Here is a 19,423-nt window from a genome sequence, read left to right as displayed (position 1 = left end):
ATTGCTGCAATATTCCATTGCATGGTGATATAATTCAACCATTTACCGGCCTTTGGAGGATGAGGATGTTTTCATAATTTACACGTACCTAATACAAATCATTGGGGGCTTTCAGAGGCTGAGAGGTAAGGCCCCTGAGTCAAAGCACAGGACGAGTCTTGTGCTCTCAGTACCGATAGTCAAACTACCTCCCAGCAAGGCTGCAGTACTGTTCACTCCAAGGGCAATGTGAGAATAGCTGCCCTGGCACACTTCAACAGCACAAAGTGCTCCACGGGGGCACCTAGCAAAGATGGTTTTATTAGGTAGTAAGAAGGGGAAAAACACATTTTATATTTGGACATTAGGAGTAGAGATACATTACCATGAAGCTAAGAAACCGTAATCTTCAGAGCCTTCCACTTGACTGAGCCCTGCCCATTCTCATTCTAAATAAACCATTCACTTTTGTGCCTAATTTTGTGTTATTTTCATAAAGGGGGCTCCACAAAATGTGGATGGATCCATCACTGTCTAGGAAGAACATTCAAGGCTGTGTTCGATAAACCAGTGACACTTTCCACAAACACACAGCTAAACTACATTGCCCGGCCTTTCCTGCATGCGCCACAGCTGGGATTAGGTTCTGGCTAAAGGAAGGTGACATGCTGGCTAGACACTGATGCCCTGTGTAACTCCACTGACCACTTTGTTAGAGGACTTGGTGAACAGCAGAATTAATTAGGGGAATAGGAGAATGCAGTTTAAAGTGATGAAATACTTCACTCTTATTGTATTGTCACTGATATTTTGGGGTCATTTATAACAGCTTTTAGCATTAACTACAGTGACTAAAGCAAAGCCTTCCAAAACTTAGCCACACATGACCTGTCCATCTTGCTGGCTCTCTTTGGATGCCTGTATCACAACTGCCTTACTAATTTGGCATCTTTCATTCTTACTTCCAACCCAAGCAAGCAAACTGATTTACACCAAGTGTGCACACTTGTGTCTGATGGCCTCAGATTTCACTGCTGCAAACCTGCTTCTGCCAAGCAGTATGTAAAAGTGAAGCCCAGAATTTAAGCCACATCTTCCTCTTAAAAGCACACTTTGAGCAGTACAGACTAAGCTCTTCCTAATGAGGAGATGGAGCAAGTGGCAGAGTTAAACAATTTCCACCAAACACTTTAGAATCCTGAGTTTTCCGCAAAGGAGCACAGATGTTCACATCTCTGACAACAGCCAGAAGCCTCTGCCAACACATCAGCCCATTTCAAGAGAAAAACAGACACAAATACTAAGTATATGCCAAGTTTCCTCTCAAATAGCTTTCTCCCCTGTTTTCTTATTTCATCCAGTTTGACGTTCTTTCTACCTTGCCCACCACATATTTTCTGATCTCCCAGTGCTCACCCATTTTGCAATGATCAGCCAGAAGGGCTCAAAATTGCTTGCACCTTTCCGAAATACATTCTGCTCTATATCCAACAACCTCCTCAAGCACCTTATCAAAATATCACAAGTTCCTTTGGGCCACAATTAAAGTTCTCACCCCAGATGCTATAAATCTTTCCCTGTGAGGATAGTCCTCATGATATCAAAGCTAAGAACAGTCAAGCCTGGAGATTCTCGAATATAATCAAAACTTCTAAATGCCGGGCTGTTTTGAAGCCAGCACATCAATTCATCCCTGGATTCTTAGGGGCTGAATATGCAGCAAATGGATGAAGTTGCAAAAGGAAGGCGTGGAAAATTAAAGGCTTTATCAAAACGAGATTGCAATGGATTTTTGAATATTCTTCCAACAGACAGGGATAAAAACAGCCATGCATTATAGACTTCAGCAGAAGAGGGCTGGCCAAAAGGGTTAACCGTTTTCATTGGTCAAAACTGGCCCCTCTGCTTGGAGTTTACAATGCAGTGGGGCTGACCCACAAGAAGCTGGGGCCAAAAGTGATGGGCAGTGGTGTTTCTGACCTGAGTGGGACCAGGAAGCCAACCTATCCTCCCAAAATGTAGACAAGGGGTGCCTCTGTCCCCATACAAAGGATGACCTTTAAAGAATGCAGTTCCCAAGCCAATTGCATTGTGCAACTGAGATATTTGTGGTCTCGTCTGACTGGTTAGCTCTCATGCTTAGAACATCTGGCTAACAAGATTAAAGCCTATCCCAAGATAAGAAAATTAGCTTTCCTCTATTTCAACACCACAGACTCATCCTCATCCCAATTTGAAACAGCTACACAAAGCGGGCAAACAATATTTATTGATTACCCATTATATGCATAGCATCGGGGAATAAATTCAATGGGGAAATGAGCCTGCATTATTCATCAAAGTCTTTTCCAGCCCTGGAAGAGTCTTATTTCTGTGAGTTTAGAAAAAGAATTTACATTTCTCAGGCCAAGAGGTCGGAGTTATTGGCTTAATTCATCAGCTTTTTTTCCCCAAAAAAATCTGTGCTTCACTTTGGCCTAAGGGACCTGGTACAAGTCACAACACATCAGCAACATTAATAGAGAAGCTCGTGTGGTTTTCCTGCTTCTCTTAGAGGATTCAGCTGTTCGCAGGAGTATACAAGACTTTTAGGGAATTTTGTTTAGTCATGAAGCAAATGGCTTTCATAATTTTAAATGTTTTGATGGATTTTAAAACACTTAAACAGGTCTACAAGTAGATAGATGAAGCAGGCAACACTTGCCTTCCTATTTAGAAAAAAAAAAGGTTTTAAAATTCATTTACTGATTGTGTAAACTCCAAAATGTTTTCTAGTAATGATGCACTACAAGACTTCTTTGGAAATCTAAAAATCAGACAAGCATGATGCCACACTAAATGAAGTCATGACATCTGAAGATACCCCCAAAGGCCATTTCAGACTCTCTGGGCTTGGGGAAAACCATGTAGATACTTTTCTACCTAGAGTTCATGACAAAAGCTACCATTTATTGGCCACATCCCATGAGCCAAGCCTGTTAAGTCTGCACAGCAAACTCTAGAGGTCTGTATTGTTACCCCCATTTTACAGATGGGGAACTGAGATTCAAAGGCATTACATAACTTGTTTAAATTTTCATATCTGGTAAACCAAGAAAATGGGATTCAGGTCCCACTCCTTCAGGCTCCTGGTGCCATGCTCTTAGTGAGGCACCAATGTCTTCTGTGTTACAGGTTATCACCCTAAAATATATTGGGAAAAACATGGTACCATTTCCCTTCAGTAACATATGTCATAATTTCATCAGACATTCATCTTATAACCTGCAGTAAACTACAGATATGATTAAGCCTGTGTCTCTTTACCTAATGTCTAAAGATACTCCTGAGGCTAAATAAAACTCACAGTTGGCTGGGCGCGGTGGCTCACACCTGTAACCCCGGCACTTTGGGAGGCCAAGCTGGGAGGATCACCTGAGGTCAGGAGTTTGAGACCAGCCTGGCCAACATGTTGAAAGCCCGTCTCTACTAAAAATACAAAAATTAGCCAGGTGCAGTGGTGGGTGCCTGTAATCCCAGCTACTCGGGAGGCTGAGGCAGGAGAATCGCTTGAACCCAGGAAGCAGAGGTTGCAGTGAGCTGAGATCGTGCCACTGCACTTCAGCCCGGGTGACAGAGCCAGACCCTGTCTCAAAGAAAACAAACAAACAAACAAACAAACAAACACCTCACAGTATTCTACTGTATTTCATTTTTGAAACATTGATTCCTATTTTTTTATATATGTGTTTGTCTCTTTTCTGCCAATAGTTTATTTCACTCTACATGGCTTTATGGATCATACCAAAATCAATTTCTTCTCAGGGAAATATCGCCTTGGGAAAACTTAGGTTTCCATAAGAAACCTAGCAAAGAATTTGACAGGTAGTGTCCAATTCATTACCCTTTCTCTTTTTTAAAAAATAAATGCCCTCTACCAGAGAAGCCGCATTTCTAATCACTAAAACACCCATCTCTGAAAGTGATGATGCCCTTCCCTTAAACTAAATGATCTGCTCTGGATGAAGTGTGTGTGAGTACTTGCTGGAGGCTACGCTGGGTGGTCATCCTTGGACCTCATGGGTAGGGGTCCCTCTAAAGCAGGGAGTCCCCTGTGGAATGCAGATCAAGGTCCAGTGGGGCACTTGCCCACTTCCCAGGACAACAAAACAAACTAAGAGGCCAGGAGCATGCCACCAACAGATCATCATTTCCTCCAGAGCAAAATGGTCTTCATCAGCCACAAATTCTTTCAAGAAAAAGATAGGCAAGTAGAAAAGCCATATGCTTTGATCTTCTTTACCTTTTCCTGCCAGCACTGACCACCTGGGCAGCTCTGAATCTCCAGTCCAGTGGACTAAAAACTTCTCATACTGTATGAACATTAGCCAGTTTTCCTACGCTAGAAGCAAATAATGCAAAGAAAGCTATCATCCTTCCATGAGTCCTTCTCAGTACTCATGGGCAGGGATTCAGTATCCCACAGTAGGCTACATAGTTTAGAAAATTGCTAGATGGATGGATTGCGCCATACCCACAGGTATGAGCTGATAAGATTCTGAGTCCTATCCGTTTTATATCTGAACAAACCATACATACTCCTCAAGAATTTGTCAATATTAGCAGTTGGGCTAGGCCTTAGAGATTCTGGCACAATAGCAAAATGGCCAAAAGCCTGGGAATCAAAATATGGTTGTGATCTGAAAATTCCAACCAATGACACAATTTAGCAATGCCGAAAAACCTACAGAGATGATTTTCAAACATTACTCATTTCACAAGTAATCTGTCCTGTAATGAGTGTTCAAGGTCAGTACTGTTCAGAACTGGGTTTCTTAGCAAGGGTGACCAAGAGAACTATTTCAATCTGGGGACTGCTTGGAACATTTTGTTTTAAACTTCCCAAAGAGTAACACACACCAAAACTAATAATTATTATATATTTTTAATAATAATAATAATAAACCATTTTGTTATAGAATGGGAAAGATTCCAATCCATCAACAGCTTATTCAACGAATATTTACTGTGGCTGTGTTATCACTGCCTCATACTAGAAACTGGGAAAACAAAGATGAAAGATGAAAAAGGCAAGCCCTCTGCCTTGAGAAGACCCAGGAAATGCTAGGGTTTCCAGTCTTCATAGATTTATGGTTTTCTTAGTCAATTCAGGATGCTCTAACAAAGTACCATAGACTAGGTGGCTTATCAACACAGAAATTTACTTCTCATAGTTCTAGAGGCTGAAAATGTGAGATCAGGGTGCCAGCAGGGTTGGGTTCTGGTGAGGGCACTCTTCTGGGCTGTGGACTGCCAACTTCCCGTTATGTCTCACGTGGCAGAAAGGGCAGCAGAGAGCTCTCTTGGGTCCTTTTTATAAGGGCACTAATGCCAGAGGGCTCCACCCTCAGGACCTAAGACCCTCCCAAAGACCCCACTTTCTAATACCATCATATTAGGTATGAGGATTTCAACATAAGAATTTGGAGGGGTTGGGGTGTGGGCACAAACATTCAGTCCATCGTGATTGCTATCCAAAATTATTTACATGTGTCTCCTTATATCTGTGTCTTGCCCACTGGTTCAATGTTGTGCCACCAATTCCCAGCATGCTTGGCACATAGGAGGCACTGGATGTCTATCTGTTGAATCAATAAATTAATTAATGACATAAGCTCTTCCAACAGCTAGTTTTGGCTTTGGACAAGTAATCACATACCTCAGATTTCCCATGTGTAAAATGAGTTTAAAATGTTAGATTCCCCAAATAGGTGCTCCACAGAGTATTGGTTCTGCAAAATGTCATGGGTTTTATTGGAGAAAAAGGGAACCTGTGGCTAAGTGAGTGTGAAAACCATCAATATTACAGAAGAAAGCTGATTTCTACCTGAGTCTTCTCCATCTATAATATGATGATATACTAAGAACTTCTCAGGGGATGTCCTAGGCAGAGTCCCCCACTCCAATGAGGCTATAAAAATCATCGTTTGCAAGTCTCCAGAACAAGGCTCTGGACCCTCATGTGTAGCAGTTTAACACCAACAAGAGGATCCATTCTTCAACATCTTCTTTGATGTCAACTATTCTCAGGGAGCTAAGATGGACAGAGGTGTGGTCCCTCCTTCATCTCAGCTCTTTCTGGCTTTATGGCCCTGGACAAGTTACTCAACCTCTCTAAACTTAGAGTTCTCTCTCTCTCTCTCTCTTTTTTTTTTTTTTTTTTTTTTACTGAGATGGAGTCTCATTCTGTCACTCAGGCTGGAGTGCAGTGGCACAATCTTGGGTCACTGCAACCTCCGCTTCCAGGGCTCAAGCGATTCTCCTGCGTCAGCCTCTGAAGTAGCTGGGATTACAGATGCCCACCACCAAGCTCAGCTAATTTTTGTATTTTTAGTAGAGACAGGGTTTCACCAAGTTGGCCAGGCTGGTCTCGAACTCCTGACCTCAGGCGATCCGCCCTACTTGGCTTCTCAAAGTGCTGGGTTACAGGTGTGAGCTACCACACCCATCCTGTGTTTGCTATAAAATAAAATACTAGTAGTAATTAATTCAAAAAAGGCCTGTAGTGAGAACTAAATGAGATAACATATATAAATCACTTGGTACCACTCACAGGAGACGCTCCATAAAGGTCAGCTCTCCTTGTTATTATTCACAAACATATCAGCATCTCGTTTGGATTCCAGTTTCAAGGTCACCAACAGGTAAACTTTGGCAAGTCAGTCCTTGTCTCGCCTCAGAAGTGGCACAGACAAAATCTAGGTTTTGGCTTACATCAGTGTTTCCCAAACTCTAGTTCTTCAAAGACCATTTCCCAGCCCTATTTTACTCAGTATTTCTCTGACAATTATTGCATGTTAGTCTCATCCTAAACAAGGACATCTAGGAAATCACAGGTTTGATGTCCTTGTTATTCTTTTTCCAAGACATATGAAAATGAATAAAAAACTATTTAAATACTTCTTAAAAGCCAGCATTATACCTAACTCATTTTCAATGCCACACACTGAGAAACATTTACTCAGGATTTTTATCCAAGATCCTTCTGCTAAAAAGATTCTACATCTTTTTCCTGAAAAAAAAAAAAAATCACAAACTAACCTTTGCAAACACTAACCTGAGCCCCCTAAGGCAATACAGTAGTTCAGACCACAAGGGGGTCTTCTTTAGAAACTAGATTCAAATCTAGTTTCTAAGCTAAACATCTGAACATCAGAGATCACAGAAGGTGCGGAGATGACTCTACGGCTTTCCAAAGAAAGAATGACATCAACTTCCAGAATACAGTGACATCTCTGTGATGTGCTACATTAGCTGAGATATGAGGAGGCATTTTTAAAGATATGTTTCAGGCTAAGACTTTTTCAAATTCTAAAACTAAAATTTACAAAAAGCCATTGCTCTTCCTCCAGGAAAAACACCTGCCGTAGAACTCTTGCAGCTCTGCATGGAATAATCCTGTCACCTCAGCCCGGGTCAGAAGTGACCAACACTGAAACGTGTCACAGATCACTCTGATAGGAATATCACCCTCCTTCAGATGCCACCAAAACCAACACCATTATGGGATGGCTGAAGATCTATAAAAATATTTTAGATTAGTCATAAATAAAATGACTCAGGATGAGATTCTGCGAACATTTTATGGACTCCAAACATTAAGCATTTTCAAAAGTAAAAGTGAGCCTAAGTGGCAGTGGATAATATCGTTATTTTTGCTTTTAACTGCAATTATTCCTAAGCCCTTTTAATAGCTGTCACTTATTCATTTCCAGGCTGTAGCAAATTATAGTAAGAGGAGAAGGGAGCTGACAGCTCATTTCTTCTGTGAATGGCATGATCTTCCATTTCTGCAAGGCCTGTGGGCCCTACTTTATGGCACATTCACCATCCCCAGGAAAATCCTGCTAAAAGAAGCAATAAAGACAATAGTGCTCAAGTCTGCCAGCTTGGAGGCTTTGGGTACTCCAGCAGAGTTTCCCAGGCCTCCATGCATTCTGATCAATAGGGGAGAAAAATAAGTTATCCCCACAGATACCCCAAAGGCATTTTATCTTTTTATCTACATGAAGGATGTATGCTTGGGGTGTGTGTGTGTGTGTGTGTGTGTCTGTGTGTGCACACACACATGTTGGAGGGGAACAGAGACAGCTGGTTTCATTTGATAGGAATTAATAATGCAGGTATTATTAATATCATAAACCTCATCCTCTTAGGACACATATCCCAGTGAAAAGAGAACTAGGCCAAAGGCACAAAACAGTTCATAAAAAATAAAATATTTTTGAATCTAAAATAGCACCTAATAAAACAAAACTGAGTGATAACTTTTGGCACCTAGAAAATGGTGCAGCCTGTCCCTAAATATTAAAGTAGTATCAATATAAAAACAACTTTTAAAAGGAGCTTTCAGAACTCAAGCTAATGAATCCAGTTATGTTGCTGCTTGGCAGTCTTAACTAAATGGAACATTCAACTCCAGACAGGGATTGGGCAGAACCAGCTAACCAGTGTGTATATGCCTGGAGCCAATCTCATCTGTGTCACCAGAGCGATGATCAGAATCCAGAACCTTGGAATGACATTTCTTTTTGTAATATTGGTTCTTTTTTAAGTCAACATGTAGCCTAAAGATCAAAACAATCAAATGAAAATGTGTATTAGAAAGACCCCTAGGAAATATTTTCCACCACGTCTTCAGAAATGCAAAGACCCAACAGATGAAAGACGAGCAATCCTGAAATTAATTGCTGCTCAGAAGATCAGCTTTTTACTTTTTAATTAACATTCTGTCCTTAATCCAAGAGCCAGAAGAAAAACATACGATGTATAGTGCTTACGCACCTCTTATGGGGAAGTGCTAACCTTTCTTCCTCAGCCTTTCTCTATTTTCATCAAAATGTGTTTAAATTTAAGATGCAGTCTTGGCAGAGTGTGTAGCTCCGTGATGCAAATAGTGTGGGATGGTGCCACCCAGAACTCCATGTGTGGGAGAACAACTAGGAAATCAACTTTCCTTTTCTCTGTGCAACTCTATTTCATCCAGAGGAGGATGTGGGCACACGTACTGCAGGTTGTTGTCGTTGTTTTTATTTTTTTCCAACTGGGCAAGGAAGGAGGTATAGAGAGGAAAAGCCAAGTGATATTTTGGAAGGATTTGCCAAACACCTGGGTTTAAACTGTCAGGATCCAACTTGTCTTCTTTCCAACTCACCTCCTTCAGTGATTCCACATCCATTCTGGGTACTGCAGACTAAGAGATGGATTTGCAAAACCCCTGGGTTTAAACTGTCAGGATCCAACTTGTCTTCTTCCCCACTCACCTCCTTCAGTGATTCCACATCCATTCTGGGTGCTGCAGACTAAGGGATGGAATAGTTACCCCTGTAACAGTCATAGATGTGGTAGGAAGAGGCTGGCACAGATCAGGCATCACAATGAGCAATCCCAAATACGCTGGAGTGATTTGTTTGAAACATCTCTTAAATCTTTCCTAGAGGTGCTAACAGGCAGGGAAAAGGGCTGATCTTCAGTTTCACCACTCTCTCATCTGGTCAGCTCTGAAAATCCCCTGCTGGGCATATTCTACACACCAGGCAGGGGGCAGAGCACAGAGGATGCACAGATGACTGGCTACAGTACCATCACTATGTTCAGGTGCTCTCAGGCCAGCAGGGGAGATGGGAGAGTGAATGAACTGATGCATTTTGTTTTTGTTTTTCTTCCTTGCACAGAGGCATGAACTAATAATCCTCTATGGAGGGCCGCTCAGTTAGAGGCCAAGAAGGTTTTCTGAAGAGACATTTAAGATGGCATTGGGATGTGAAGGATGAGGAATGGAACTAGAGGGAAGAGGAACAAAGAAGACATTCAGGGCATCCCTAAGAGGGCTTCAGATACAATTACCTGGTGCAGAGTCTTTGTATAAATAGAGATTTTAGGAAATTACTCCAGAATCAGAATTTCTAGTGATGAGATCCCAGATTCTAGTTTTTGCAAGCTGCTGAGATGATTCTGAATGCAGCTGACTGACCTACAGATTTGTGTTCAGGATCCATCAATCACACCTAGCACCCTCCCTCCACATTTATAAATAGCTGAGAAAAATTTGGCATTGAGGGAGAGCACAGATGATAGTCAGGTTCAGCCCCAAGAATAGGGCTCTGGCCTCTTGATTCCAAATTCAATGTCTGGACCACCAGTCCCCGAACAGCTCCACCAGGAACATCATTTTCCATGAAGCACATCTTTGGCCAACAGGACACAGGCCTCTTCTGCCATCCCCACCTGGGTTTCTGCCTGCATGAGAGTATCAGCCACGCATTACAGCTGTGCCCATTGCGACCTTATCTTCCCCTGCAGAGGGCAAAGGCACTCCACATGTATCGTGATTTCCTGGCCTCAAGTGCTCAAAGAATGAGTTAATGAATGAAGTCCACAAATAGGGCTCACAAAAGGCACTCCTCAGAGGCTATGGGAAGTATAAAAAAGGTCGCTTCTCCCAAACAGACCTTATTTTCTCTGAATCGACAAAAAAACAAAATCCAGAAATCAAATTGCAATACTGAAAAACACAGCAAACTTGAAATTTAAGTCTTAATGCAAACGACAGAAAATGCTGTGAAATTTCTTTGCATCTATGAGCTCACCTGTGTCTCCTAATTCCATCCCTTTCAACCAGTGATGGCCTCTGGCCACAGAATTTTGGAGAAGAGGTTCAAAACTCATACATCCTCTCACATCTACTGTGTGCCGGCCGAGGCCGAAGAACTCTGCTGTTCGTTGATTATATTTTTTCATTTTATCTTGACAACCACACACTGGCATCATTTCCATCTATATAAGAGGAAACAGAAGCTATGAGAACTTAATAAATTTCCCCTAAGTCACAGAGCAAGTGGGTGGTGATTAATTTCAACCTGGGTCTGTGTAGGTCTGGATCCCACAAGGCAGCTCAGGGAAGTGTCTAAGTGAACAAATGGGACCAAGCCTCGCAACAGGCACAAAGCCTGATTGAGCACTTTCTAGTGTGGCATAGTTACCTTAATGGACAGCAAGGTCAACACAGCAATCAGAATAGTCTACCTTGGCCAGGTGCAGTGGCTCCTTCCAGTAATTCCAGTGCTTTGGGAGGCCAAAGCAGGAGGCTAACTTGAGGCCAGGAGTTTGAGACCAGCATGGGCAACATAGCAAGACCCCATCTCTACAGAAAATAAAAAGATTAGCCGGGCATGGTGGTGCATGTCTATAGTACTAGTTACTCAGGAGGCTGAGGTGAGAGGATGGCCTGAGCCCAGGAGTTCAAGGCTGCAGTGAGTTATGACTATGCCACTGTACTCCAGCCTGGGTGACAGAGCAAGACCCTGTCTCTAAAAAAAAAAAAAAATTAATTAATTTAAAAAAGAATAGTCTAACTTGCACAGGGCTATACTGTTGGCTGGATGATCATAGTGTCTCTAAAAGTGGGAATAGATGAGAAGCCTACTAAATTTCTACATGATGTGTATAAGTGGAAAAGTTCTAGGTCAAGTGAACAAAAGTCTAATCTGAATAATAAAAATAGTCATGGTCCCTCAACCAATCCTCAGACTTGAGAGTCAGTTTACAGTGAGTTTACACTGGCTCAACTAGAATGAAAGGAAGGCTGGGTCCCTTTGAAATAGGACCCTGGTACACTGCCAGAAATATATTCTGTTAATCTTTCTCCCAGCCTTCCCCAAGAAGACCTATGTAGAACCTTTTACCAGGGTAACTGCGCACTGGGGAAAAAGGAATAATGAGATGTTTTGGGAAGTAATGCACAATGGCTCTGAACTAACACTAATTCCAGAATACTGAAAACATCACTGTGGCCTCAGGTAGTAGGGACTTATGGAGGCCAGGTGATCTATGAAGTTTCTTTGTTTTTTTGTTTGTTTGTTTGTTTTTTGTTTTTTGACACGGGGTTTCGCTCTTGTTGCCCAGGCTGGAGTGCAATGGTGTGATCTAGGCTCACCACAGCCTCCGTCTCTCAGCCTCAAGCGATTCTCCTGCCTCAGCCTCCCGAGTATCTACGATTACAGGCATATGCCACCACGCCTGGCTAATTTTGTATTTTTAGTAGAGACGGGATTTCTCCATGTTGGTCAGGTTGGTCTCGAACTCTTGACCTCAGGTGATTCACCCACCTCAGCCTCCCAAAGTGTTGGGATTACAGGTGTGAGCCACCGCACCTGGCCTGATCTATGAAGTTTTAGTTCAGGTCCACCTCACAGTGGGCCCAGTGGGTCCCACACCTCATCCTATGGACATTTCTTAAGTTCTGGAATGAATAATTGGAATAGGTATGCTCAGCAACTGCCAGGTTCTCCACACTGGGGAAGCAAGGAGTTGTTTGGTTATTGTACTTGTACTGAGGGAGAAAGGGGATGTGAAAGGTCTGAGAATGTGGTTCCAAAGCCCTGAATGTGCTCCATTTCCAGAGTGAACGAGAACACTTAAGTTGGGGGTTTACCATGTGTGTGCTGCTTGGCTTATAAGAAATGGGCTCAGCTCTGCACTTGAACATCAGGATAAATTGTTCCAGAGATGAAGAGCCAAGACACTATCAAGTTTCAATTGCTAGCTGAAACCCCTGATAACTGCTAGAAAAATAATATGCAATTATACTCTAGAAACGTATATTATCAAGGCCACGGTGCTCTCAGAATGTAATAAATGAAATGTGGGCAACCACACATGTGGTAAAAAATCCCAACCCCCAATGTGTATCACAGATGCCTCGTCACCCACAGGCACTGGGGAGGGAGGGAGGAAAAAACAGACGCTTCAAATTCAACACTGGCTGAACCGTGGATGAAGGGACAAAAAGCCAAGAAACGTTTTCTATGTTCTTTCCAGTTATGGTCTTCAAATGTCTATGCCCTGTAGGCTCTTGGGTGACTAGGAGAGAATTATAAGTAGACAAGCAAGTAAGAATACTTCTGCAGAGAGTAATGCAATGACAAAATGTTGGTTTCTTCTTCTGTAATGCTCGTTATATCTAGAGCGGATTTTGGCACAGTGGAATGACACTAAGGCAGTAACTATTGCCTCCTAGGGTTAGGGCATTGCACGGCCATGTGCCTCCCCAACACCCAGAGGCTCCTTAATCAGTGACCTTGGGTCTTCAGCAAAATTGAGGACAGCGAGAGTTACATGCCAGGCATCCCTAAATAGAATATCCCCAGGGCCCTTACTCAAAGACGAAGGAACAATTTTAAAGGACTGTTAAAAGGACGCAGTGCTCACATACATGGAAAATAGTGCTTCTGTCTACAGACATTTACTGAGTACTTCTTATGGGCTCAGCCTGGGAACACCTGCTGTAAGCCCTCCAGGCTACTGAGGGAGAAGGACATGAAACAGAGTGTGAAACAGCACGATCAACGCCAGCACAGGGAAGCACTTCACGTGTCCAAGGAGCAAATGCCAGAAGTCACGGAAGGTTCTCAGAGGAGGTGACCATCCACACATATCATGGGGTCCAGGCACTTCACTCACAAAGGAAGCCAGGGGCCTCTCTCTCTCGGCCCACCAAACTGCCAGACACCTCTGGCATGACTTCTCTTTTGCTTGGTGTTTCCCCTTAATATTCACTTCAACCCGATTTCACCTGATTAGGAATTCTGGGGTCTTATGCTCACTTGCAAGGGAAGAAACATGAGCCCACCTTATCCCTCACTGCTGGCTTCTGAGCAATATTTGAAGACAGGCCCCAGGGAGCAGGGTGCCTCAAGGAAAGCCCCCCAAAAACGAATTCTCCTGGTGTCTCTGAGTCTTTATGTCTCTGAAAACAATTCCCTATTTTGGCAGTTATGAACTAGTCTCTCCCCGTACATGCCCTGTCTCCTGCTGCAGGGGCAAAATAAGTAAAATCTACAGAGGGGCTTCTCATCTCCCCTCCTCATCAGGCCAGGCTAACCCACCCACTCAGAACCCCTGCCTGCCCCCGAACCTCATCTGGGACTTATGGAACAAGATTTTTATCAAACGGCGACAAAGATGAAAAGTAAAGTATCAGAGACACACAGAGAGTGAGCCACAGATCTGAGAAAACAGCTGCATATGAAAGGATTCGAAAATAAATGAAAAAAGTAACTCAAAGGATTTAGAATCCATTTCAGATGCACTGGAAGAAAATCCCCCCAGTATTGGGAGAACAGATCCAGGTTCAAACCTGGGTGATAAGGAGGTTCCATCCTCTTCTGGCTGCCTGGTTAGGTGGTACCTTGAGGTTTATAATTTCTTTTTACTCACCACTTTCTAGGATGACGCTTCTTGAAAGAAGAGAAAAGTGAAGTCTGGGGCCACGTGCACTTGCATCACCTGAGAGGCTGCTAAAAATGCTGTTTCCTGGGTCCCCAGTGATTCTTAAGCATTCTGAAGTCTGAGAACCACAGAACTAGGTACTTCATCATTCCTAAGTGGTTGCATTACCCATGCTAAATCACTCCTTTAAATTGCTGTTTAAAATTTAAAGAAGACACTAGTGGCTAAATTGATTCTTTTAGAAATGGTTAGATTCTTTTTTTTTTTTTTTGAGACGGAGTCTCGCTCTGTCACCCAGGCTGGAGTGCAGTGGCGCAATCTCGGCTCACTGCAAGCTCTGCCTCCCGGGTTCACGCCATTCTCCTGCCTCAGCCTCTCCGAGTAGCTGGGACTACAGGCGCCCGCCACCACGCCCGGCTAATTTTTTTTTGTATTTTTAGTAGAGACGGGGTTTCACTGTGGTCTCGATCTCCTGACCTCGTGATCCGCCCGCCTCGGCCTCCCAAAGTGCTGGGATTACAAGCGTGAGCCACCGCGCCCGGCCTTAGAAATGGTTAGATTCTAACAGGAGTGATTGTACAGTCACACTGTGACCAATTTTAAATGATGTAAAATTTCCACATTGAAGCCAGAAGGATCTTTTCAAAGCATAAATCTGATCACGTCACTCCCTTGGGTAAAACTCTTCAGTCACTTCCCTTTGCCCTTTTGATAAAAACTCAGCCCCATGATCCCAATCAGGCCTCCTCTCCAGTCTAATCCACGGCTGGAGTGCTCCCTGCCTCAGGCACTCTGCTCCCCAGTTCCTGCAACACCCAAGGTCAGCCTTTTACACAGCCTTCACGTGCTAGTTGTCTGTACCCAAGAAAATTCTTTCACTCTCCTCCCTGACCTCCCTGACTACATTAATTTCCCTGTTGTAGGTGCCCCCAGCATCAGTAACTTCCCCCTTCAACAGCCCTTAGCAGAGTTTAAACATCACACTTATTTGTGTGATCCTTTGACCAATGCATACTTCCTCCTCTAGTGTATAAGTAGCTCAGCCCATGAAATCAACAACAGGCCTATTTTTCTCTCGGAAGGAGGCTCGCCATTGTTTACGGATCACCTAGTACACCACATGGTACACAGCAGGTGCTCAATAAATATTTGTGAATTAACAAATGAATATTTCCGTTTGGTCCAAGTGCCGAGGTGTTTACAACTAATTGATCATAATCATTTACAGATTTCTTTGTTCCTTCTCCACTCCCACTGCTTCACTTGTCTAGCTTTGAAAAAGAAAAAGAAGAAAAATAAAGAGTATTTCCAAATCAAATGCTGGAACAAATTCAGGCACACAGTAGCAATTAAGAATTTAAAATACTTTGATCCCTTTCCTGAAAGTTAAAGGCAGCAGTCTCTCCCCAGCCAAGGACTAAAGTCCTAGGGTGGTTTCCGCCCCCTGCATATGATCCAATACTCTTCAAAGCACTTATCACTTCTAATGGATGGACCAAACTATTCCTAATACAACTTCCGGATTTCGAAAGGGTGAAACTCAACATTAAAACTACTGTTAGGCCATTTCTCTGTGCCTTGCTTTGATCTAGTCATGAAAAATTGTCTTAAAGATATATGTTGAGATAAAAACAAATCCAAGAATTTTCACAACTTCTTGTATTTTCAGACACCCTCATCTGCATGTCTTATCATTCCCAGGTCCAGACGCCGAGTCTCAGACTGTTTCATTACACACTTGCACATGCTAGAATTGTTAGCAACACATTTGAAAAGATTTGACATGGCCCTAAACCAGTTGACAATAATTATATGACAACACTTATGACTGTGGAAGGATGTCTCACTGGGTATATAAAGGAATCTCTATTACGCGCTCTTCTCTCTACCATCCTCAGCCACAGCTGGGGTAATGGTTTGCTGCCCCGACGGCGCTCTTTCACACACTCCTGAGGCAGCAAATCTTTCACCATCCTTCACCAAGCAGCTCAACTCAACACAATGATCCAGTGTAGCAGGTTCAACTGAGGCAAAAGTGATGAAAACTTGGCAGCAGGGGTATGTACCATATGGTATGCTGCAGAAAAGAGGGTATGGTTTTGAGTCTATGTGAAGTTGGGCAGCCAGCTTCCCTGACACCTGAATTCCCTCATCTGTAAAATGGGTACATGTTTGAAATCATTTTTAAGCTGCTAGATATTTTGGTATGAACATACTCTCCAGTGAGTTACTGTAGATCTGTATTTCATTACCTGAGTCTTCCCATGGGTCTTTAAACATATATTTACCATTAGATTCTATTTCAAGGTACACACCAATCCTGATATATAGAAAAGAGGCATTGCTACATAGCGGACACTGCAGCTGCTGAATAACCCAGGTTTACCACTCTCCTAGGTAAAATAAAGTGACCAGAAATTTTTCACACTGAAGACTGTATATTTGTCAGGTCCAACAAAGATTTGCATACAACCATTAGACAAGTGATTTTTGTGACTATAGTAATGGAAGTCAAGGTGGATACCAAAAGATACCACTTTCAAAGCACTAATTTGGAGAAGCAGTTTCTGTTTGGCACATGGCTCTCTGACACCCATACTTCTATCCAGGGCATTTTAGTGTCTAGATTAAGGTTTCTCTCTTTTCAACCCACTCCTTAAAAGCTGTTACTAAGTGACTGTTTAATGGGTACATGAGCTACTGCTTAATGAGCTGGTGTGCCTGTAAGCTAGTTGCTGCCTTCCTGAAGAAGCAATAAGTAGAAAAAGCACCCAAACAAACCGGCCATAGCCAGAGAGAGTGATTGGAAATGGAAGCAGGTGGCTTCCACTTAGGTGGCCATAAAATGAATTGTCCAACCCACGGCACTTTGAAAGTGAAAGCTAGTGTAATTGAATGTGCTGGGACAATGGGGCCACACTGGGTCCGTACACTTGGGACTCCAGACATTCTTCTTTTATTTTTCTATTTTTATTCCCAGGATAATTTCTAATCTGGTTGACAGCTTGATCATCTGGCTCAGATTAAAGAAGAAAATTTAACAATTTACAACCACCCACTGGCCAATGAATGTGTCAACAGTCCCCTACTTGGTGGAAGGTTCCAAATGATTCAAAAAGGGACATTTCCAAAGCATGAATGGACCCACTGAACCTCCTTTATATGCAACATAATCATATGAAACCCAGTTCAACTGAATGAAATTCCTGACAATTGCTTCTTCACTGTTACTCCAATGACATGGGGTTTCTCCCAGAGCCCCTGTGCACACTTGGACAAATGCAAACAGCCCCAAAAGCTGGAATCAAGAAAAGGGAAAGAGTTCCAATGGAGCCATCTCCATTCTCTCCCCGCAAAGTAAAAAAAATTAATAATACAATAAAACAGTAAAATCTCAGGTTAGTTCAAATGGAACTGGGGACATATATTAGAAGAGCTTTCACTTGAGGACCCTAAATTGCTAACTTGAGTCATTACGTCAGTTATTTTAATTCACAGTCAATCATAACTCATCCCAGTCTGTATTTTAACAGTTGGTACTTCTCCTGTACCGGTTTAAGATTCATTTTTAATTAACAAACAGTAATCATTCATATTTATGAGGTACGATTGGATGTATTGATACACGTATACCTAAGGAATGATGAAATCAGGCTAATTAACATATCTATCACTTCAAATATTTAGCATTCCTTTGTGGTAGGAACATTTAAAATCCCGTCTTTTAGCTGTTTTGAAATATACGATATATAATTATTAACTATTGCCACCATGCTGTGTAATAAAATCACCAGAACTTATTCCTCCTGTCTGACTGAAACTTTCTATCTGGCTTTGACCAACATCTCCTCTTTCCCTGCCAACCCCACCTTTCCTCTTGTTTTCTTGAAGAAAAGACATATAAAGCAAATTAATTCTAGTCAAGACTTTAGGAGGAGTTACCTAGGTCACTTGAAGAAAATTAAATACAAAATGCATGTCTTTTTATGATTTTAGCAAGATAGTTTAATAAAGAACCTGAATAGAAGCTACTGAATCGGACCGGGCGCGGTGGCTCACGCCTGTAATCCCAGCACTTTGGGAGGCTGAGGCAGGTGAATCACGAGGTCAGGAGATCAAGACCATCCTGGCTAACACGGTGAAACCTCGTCTCTTCTAAAAATACAAAAAAAAGAAAAAAAATTAGCCGGGCGCGGTGGCAGGTGCCTGTAGTCCCAGCTACTCTGGAGGCTGAGGCAGGAGAATGGTGTGAACCCAGGAGGCGGAGCTTGCGGTGAGCCGAGATCGCGCCACTGCACTCCAGCCTGGGTGACAGAGCGAGTCTCTGTCTCAAAAAAAAAGAAACTACTGAATCAGTGATAATAACCTCAATAATAATAGCAAATCCAACCCATCGCTTTTAGGGTACTCTACTTTACAATCATGATTGCATTTAATCATCTCAGCTATTCGAAGAGGTAGGGACTTATATTACCTACACTTGAAAGATGTGAAAACTGAGGCTAAGGAAGGTCACTAACTTACTTGAAGTCACCCAGCTGGTGTACTCAGCAGGAGATCTGAACCCTCCATTAACAAGTACATGCTTATGTCGCTTTAAACCTCAAAGACTCCTTTTCCTTTTTCCCAAATACAATCACTTAGCAAATCATTTAATTTTTGTCATCAATATCTATAGGCAAACACGGTGAGTGCTGGCCTCCCCTCCTTTACCTCTGCTCAGACTCTGGCTGGCACCCGCTGAGGGGCTCAGGCGGGAAGGTGGGGGCTGGGCAACCTGTCTCCAAGTTGCATTGGCACAGCAAGCACACTGCTTTGTTTATTTATTCATCTGACCAAGACCATGTATTTATTTGAGCAGGCCTAGCAGGAGCTCCCATCTTTCCTCTGCCCCTCTCTCCAGCTGTACCATCTAATCTATCCTCCAGGTTGCTCTCACTGGAATCCCACAGCATCTTTTTCTTGCCTAAAAGCCTTTGGCTTTCCTTTCTGCTCAATCCAAATGCCCAGCTCCTGGGATTGCTGACATAAAGCCCCTTCCAGACTGTCCCCCACCACCCTGATTGCTGTACTCCCTGGACGTATCATATTCTTTCTTTTAATACTCAGCTTTCCAGATCTTTCTCAAAAGTCACTTCATTTGTGAACACCTACCTCTGTGATCTGCAATCACGGT

General features: G+C 42.7%; 1 protein-coding gene across 5 annotated transcripts in view; it reads right to left on the bottom strand.

Moving 5' to 3' along the window:
* Nucleotides 1–19,423, bottom strand: part of ELMO1 (engulfment and cell motility 1) — a 594,699-nt gene that overhangs the window by 565,399 nt on the left and 9,877 nt on the right. The gene's annotated exons all lie outside the window — the stretch shown is intronic.

The sequence above is a fragment of the Hylobates moloch genome, unplaced genomic scaffold (assembly GCF_009828535.3).
Source record: "Hylobates moloch isolate HMO894 unplaced genomic scaffold, HMol_V3 SCAFFOLD_1, whole genome shotgun sequence".
In the NCBI taxonomy this organism is placed as follows: domain Eukaryota; kingdom Metazoa; phylum Chordata; class Mammalia; order Primates; family Hylobatidae; genus Hylobates; species Hylobates moloch.
The sequence above is the reverse complement of the archived record's forward strand: the minus strand, read 5'-3'. Positions and strand labels throughout refer to the sequence as shown.